This window comes from Telopea speciosissima, chromosome 3 (genome assembly GCF_018873765.1).
Source record: "Telopea speciosissima isolate NSW1024214 ecotype Mountain lineage chromosome 3, Tspe_v1, whole genome shotgun sequence".
Taxonomy (NCBI): Eukaryota; Viridiplantae; Streptophyta; class Magnoliopsida; order Proteales; family Proteaceae; genus Telopea; species Telopea speciosissima.
This window is the reverse complement of record NC_057918.1, coordinates 46,292,186-46,299,120: the sequence shown is the minus strand read 5'-3', so window position 1 is coordinate 46,299,120 and position 6,935 is coordinate 46,292,186.

The following is a 6,935-nucleotide window of genomic DNA, read 5'->3' as shown; positions in this document are numbered from 1 at the left end:
TATTTGTCAGAAGGGGTTACTGGCCGCTTGGATTCTTCTTCCTCTTCCTCTTGGCTTTCCTCCATAGATTCCTCCTCCTCTTCGGATGGATCGCCTTCTCCTTATTCTGCTTCTTCATCATCAGATTCCCTTGGCCCGAATTCTTCTTCACTCTCATCTTCTTCAAATGAGTCTTCTTCACTTGAACTTTCTTCATCATCCACCTCCATGGGCCAGATATCATTTGTGAGATCAAAAAAGGGATCCCCCATGTTGATGTTGTTGATCCACATTTCCTATTCTTCTCTTCCTGGAGGCCTCAAGTATGCCTGGGAATCTGAATATAACATGAGGTCTTGGGGAGGTGCTCCAAATATGTCCTGCGCCAAAGCGTTGGTGAGCCAAGTCATATTCCTTAGTTCATGCAAAGTCTGGGGGAGCAGATCACCTTCATCTAGCATTTCTAACCATTCACATCGTGCCATAAAATTGCTGTAAATTAGATCTGGGAATCGGGAAGTGGCCTTGTATAGGATTTCTTGGGTGTTGGTGGTGACATCCATTATGTCTGCTACTTGGTAATAGACACTCATGCTCCATCGATCAAAATCTCTTCCAGACAAAGACCAATTTCTTCTAAGGTTTTTTGGGGACCCTATTTCTTCATCATTTCCTTCTTCACAGTCGCTTTTTGAGAGGACTGGTTGGATTAGATTAATGGGACATTGGCCCCAATGCAATTTATTCATCCAGTTGCCTTTATGGAGAACTCGTCCTGAGAAGATTCCAAGCAAATCTCCTTTTCAGCAAAATTTATCCATTCATCATATACCTTGGTGCACTCAATTTCTTCTCTCTCCTCTGTACTATCTTTCGTGTCCCCTCCAATCTGAATGAGAGAGACTTCTCCAGATAAGGATTGTCCAATGGCAAGCGCTGATACGGCCTTAAGTAGCTCGAACATCACCTTCTTTATGTCCTCCTCACCTTCCTCACTATTGTCAGAAGTGAAGTTGTGAATTTGTACTTCCGCAAAAGTACACCTAGCTTGAGGCCGTCCAAATCCTTTTCCAAGAAATGTAACTTCTGAAGCTACCTATTAGATGTCATGCCCCTTCCCTGGTCACACAGTTGTCCTCCTTCCCGGACGTTACCATCACAGTTTGTTCTGGCACAACGAGCACATACTCGCATCCGCTGGGCCCTTTTCTTTCGAGCCTTCTTACTCTTTGGCAAATACCATTCTTCTTCTCAAAAATGCTTCCCTCTTTCCTAGGGTTGGATTAAAGTGGTGGGATCCAGTGGAAATTCCTCTTCTCAAATCATGTTTACTGACCCTGTTGACAATTTCAGAGAGTAAGATCCCTTCAGTAGAGGCTTTGGCACTTTCTTTAGTGGAATGAGAGACTTTGCCTGCCTGTTAGCTGGAGACCTTGGGTGATAAAAGGGGGAGTCAGGTCGGTTCACCTCTTGAGAGACTTCTTGCCCAATCTAACGCTCTCTCTTCCCTTTCTTTGATGCAAGAAGGGCTCTGTAAATGCGTGCATCCATCAACTTTCTTCTTCTTCCAAGAGGCCAGATTAGAGGAGTGGGATCTTCAGATTTTGAATCTTCCTGCAACATATTTACCCCATGATCTGGTAACGGATTTGCAGTCACGTTCGACTATTGTCTTGTCTGAAGCTCGATCTTCCCAGCGTCTATCTTGCCTTGGATAGCATGCTTGAGATGTATACACTTGTCCATCTGATGTCCCTTTTGGTCATGATAGTGACAGTACAAATTAGGCTTATACCATGTTATTAGATTGGCCATGTCCACATGTCGAGGTGGAACGGTGTTGATCATTCCTTCCCTCTTGAGCTTGGTGAATAGCACAGTCGGTGCCATCCCCCCAAAATTGAAAACTCTTTTAGGAGGTTCTAGTTCTGCTTGAATTACAAGTGGTGGGGCGATTCCGGAAACCATTTGTACCTTTGTCGCTTGGCGACTTGATCCTGTAATGTTCATTCCTTTTAGTTTCGAAACCTTTCTCCCCGAGTAAGACCCAGTCGTCTCTTTGGTTACCCCTTATACTTGCCTTTCTTTGAAGATCTTGTCTTCAATCTTCTTTTCGATGGTCATGAGGGCATCAAAAGTTTTGATGTGTTGATAATACAACTTATCATGATACTTGTTTAAGTTAAAATAATACCGCAAGCGTACGGGTCAATCGTAGCTACGGGTCGAACACGAGGAGATATACGCCACTCTATTTAACTAACTTAAAAGTAATGCACAGTGAACCAAATTAAAGTGTTAAATTAAACTAATTAAATTAATGAAAATTAATGCATCCTAACTCATAAGCATCTAACAAAATTAAGGGATTAAATTGGCGTCCAAACACATGAGCATCTAACCTATCAAACTAAAGCGAATTGAAAGGAATAACAAAAACGCAGCCACACTTCATAATCACATAAAAAGAAATAAGGGAATAAAAGTGCATCCACATACCACAACCATAAAAAAAAAAAAATAAAAGAAATAGAGTGAGAAGAAGAAGAAGATAGAGAGAGATAGAGGAAAGGGAGAATGAGATTGAGAGTTTAGATAGTAAAACCTAGATGTGCTTGCATGAATGTAATTGAAAAGCTTGAATACTTGCATAAACTTACCATGGCCTCCTCTTCTAAATCTTCAAGTCTTGTCATCAACTTAAGAACTTAGACTAAAAGGCTTAAAACCTAAACTAGAATTAAGAAATTACAACCCAATTGAAGCCCTCCAAATGGAATCTTTCGGGTACAGGAAATATAACTTCTGGTTATTGCATTAAGGCCCCTAGAATCTGAACTTTTGCTTCACTTTGTCCCTGGCTGACTGTTAATAATTATAAATAAACCCCTACAGACCATTTTCGCGCGTCATTACGGAACGGCCGTAACTTCTTCGTTTCAACTCGGAATCATGTACCATTTGAACCGTTGCGAAGCTGACTCGATGGGCTACGCATCCAAGCCATTAACACCTCTAAACAGATTAAAAACATTTTTTTAGCATCATCTCCTCCATTTTCACAAGAATTCACCCAAAACCTGAAAAGCACAAGAAAGCACCGAGTAACTCTGTCCAATGTGATAAAATGTATGCTTTATGCCCTAAGATTTCACACATAAATGTGCTCATCAGATTCCCCCACACTTGAACGTTACTTGTCCTCAAGTAAAGCAAAAACAAAAACTAACCTAAAATGCAGAAAACCCTAACTCACTTTCGTAGGAATCACGGTTGCACTTAGCATGTGCAACAAGCCTTTAAATCCCTAGGTTACCCCTAGTGGACGAATTGTGTCTCATGGGTGTTTGCAGTGAATATACTCCCAAAATTCAATTGTAAATGAATGCTGTAAATTTTAATCATGGCATAAGTAGGACAATGCACATAATCCCAAAAAATGTTCAACTAAAGATCAAGGAGCCAAAGGTTCCCCCACACTTGAATTTTATCACCCCACATCAATTCAAGTAACAAGCATGTATCAAGTTCAAGGGATCTCCTCATATTTTCTGAACACTACTCACCTTCAAGTAAACCCCCCATAGCATCGATGGAACCAAAGACTTAGGCATCGAGTATTGTTGACCATACTCTTTTTTTTTTTTTTTTTTTTTTCAGGCATTAAGGCAAAAGTTTTTTTTTTCTCAACCACAAACTCTATTTCTACTCCACTACTGTTCTCTGAATGACATGGTGGAACATACACCAGACACCCAAATACTTGGTAGCTTCGCTTTTTGCATATATCCATAGAGACTTTGAGACATTGATGCAAGAGTTTTTTGAGTTTCCTTCCAAGGAATTTCGATCAAGTCACCCTGCGTCATGAGGCACAGTGCCCTGTCTAGTCCCAAGGAATATCACTTTCTTTTCTGTTCCTTGTTTTTTTTCTTTTTTTCTTTTTTTCATTCACTTCCACTTTCATGCCTTGCCTTGCCACAAACAACTTGGTATTAACTACTAGCCAAAAGATCAAAGGGTCCATAAAACACATAAAGGAATCTAGCTATCAAATGAAATAACGCTCATATTTTCAAACTCAATCCCCATCACCGATACAAACCAACTACCGTCCTTGAAAATGGATTTTTTATTATTTCGCATGCTAGGACACCTAATTTCCCCTCTCTCTCGTTTTGCAATCAAAGAGACATATGCACAAAACCAAACTATTGTCACAATCAAAATTCACCAATTAAGCCCAACATCCCCCCCACACTTAATTCATGCAGTGTCTTTAATGCATGCATAAAAGAAAAAAAATAAGGACAAGGGAGGAGATAAAGGGGCTTACCAGATATAATTAACAAAGAGGATCATGAAGAGTTATGAGCTCTATAAAAAGTGCTAGGAGCAGCAATAGAAATCTCAATCCATGGCCAGTAAATGTAGAAATAGCTTCAGAACCAGAAAACACTCGACCATGAATTTTAGTAAAGTGAGAAATAATACGGAAGCTAAGCACAACTGAGAAATATCCAATAGAAAAATCTGTCCTCATGGGACAGTGAAAAATGAAGGCAATAAAACTCAGGCCATAAATCCTTCCCTTCTCTCCCATTTGCAATGTAGAACACCTATCATTCTTTGAAAAACCAACCAAAAATGGATCACAATAAGCATAAAAAAGATTATGAATAACCTCATCTAAATAATCATCAAAAATTGGAGGTTTACTCAAATCAATCCTAGCAATACAACTATCCGCTCTTTGCATAACTTGGTTTGCCAAATAAGGATCATGGAAATATGCTTGAAAGGCATTATGACTAACATTATCCTCCTCAATAAAATCGTCAAACCTAGGAGGTTTGGACAAATCAACATGTGAGACAATGAAATCCTCAAAATGACAATTATCTAAGTTTTCCAAAGAGAGAGGGGGAGATCGAATTTCCTGGGTTTCTATGTTATCATGAAAATCTGATTCTAAATCAATAAAAACACTATTCTCACTAAAATCATAAATTTCAGGAAAAAGTTGGACATCCCCAGGTAGCTCATCAAATCTCGCTTCACTAATATCCTGAGGAGACTCAATCTCAACAAATAAATCATCATGAAAAGCAGCTTGTTCGGAATGACTCTCATTAACCTCAAACTGGGGTGGTGGACTTTCAATATCATTAAACTGGGGATGGGGCGGTTCAGGCTGACTAGGTAATGTACCCGTTTCCTCCTCTTGCACCATGGTTATCAGTTGAGAGAGTTGCTTCTCCATGGTATTTTGGCTCGCTGTGAGAAGGTCTATGTATTTCTCAAGCTCATTCAGTCTGGCCTCCTCACCCATGTTTTAAAACTCAAGGGGTTGGTGATATGGTTCAAGGAGAGGTGGCCCATTGAGATTTAATGGAGGGTTGGGCATTAGAGGACCATACTGACCATGATATTGGAAATTGGGTGGTCCAACTTGGTTATTCCATTGATCCCACGAGAAATAGGGATGATCACTCCACCCGTGATTGTAAGTGCCAAAAGAATTATATTGAAATTGAGGACTCACATTCTCATCACCATAGCTACCCCCATAAAGATTAGGGCATCCTTCCATAACATGGATTGTCTGGGGAAGCAACCAATCAAAATTTCCCGAAAGCCCATAGTTGGGTTGGAGAGCAAAATTGTACTGGGGTGGTGCAAAATTGTACTGGGGTGGTGCAAAATTGTTCTCTCTCTCACTACTTTTGGCTTCCCTAACCTGTTTAAATATTTCCTCCAAAATCATGGTTGCCTTAGCATAGGTCCATCTTTCCTCTAAAGTCTTATATGGAAGTGTATCTCCCATTATTCTAAATTAACCACCTATCCCAAATTGAGGTCTCCCATAAAAAAAAGCTTAAAGAAAAATAAAAGACTAGAAAAAAAAAATACTAAAAACAAGAGGGAGCCCAAGGTAGATAGTGTATCTATCCCTCAGAAATCGAAACAATGGTTCCAAAGCTGTAAGGTTGTCATATAGGTTGATAGCAAGGGAACCCGTATAGTCTTCACGAGCCACCTACGAGCGACTCCAAATGGATTCTGATGTAGGGTGGAGGACTACTATACGTTTATGTTTCCAACGCTCTCACTATGTTGCTTTTCTGTTATCAAGAGTGGTCACTTCCAAAGATAAGTCACATGCCAATCCAAACCACCCAACGAATCAAGGGGCACCAAGATTGGCTGGGTTTGGGCATATGAAGGACTTTAGATTGGGCGCACACTATTTGAAACAGAAAAGAAACAAGAAGAGGTTTTCAAAATTTTTTTTTTTTTTAAAAAAAGAAAGAGGAGAAAGAGAAGAAACTAAAGCACTTCGAATTACTTAAAAATCAAAAAAATAAAGTGGTCAATAATCTCCCCGGCAACGGCCCCAAAAACTTGTTTAAGTTAAAATAATACCGCAAGCGTACGGGTCAATCGTAGCTACGGGTCGAACACGAGGAGATATACACCACTCTATTTAACTAACTTAAAAGTAATGCAAAGTGAACCAAATTAAAGTGTTAAATTAAACTAATTAAATTAATGAAAATTAATGCATCCTAACTCATAAGCATCTAACAAAATTAAGGGATTAAATTGGCGTCCTAACACATGAGCATCTAACCTATCAAACTAAAGCGAATTAAAAGGAATAACAAAAACGCAGCCACACTTCATAATCACCTAAAAAGAAATAATGGAATAAAAGTGCATCCACATACCACAACCATATAAAAAAAATAAAAGAAATAGAGGGAGAAGAAGAAGAAGATAGAGAGAGATAGAGGAAAGGGAGAATGAGATTGAGAGTTTAGATAGTAAAGCTTAGGTGTGCTTGCATAAATGTAATTGAAAAGCTTGAATACTTGCATAAACTTACCATGGCCTCCTCTTCTAAATCTTCAAGTCTTGTCATCAACTTAAGAACTTAGACTAGGCTTAAAACC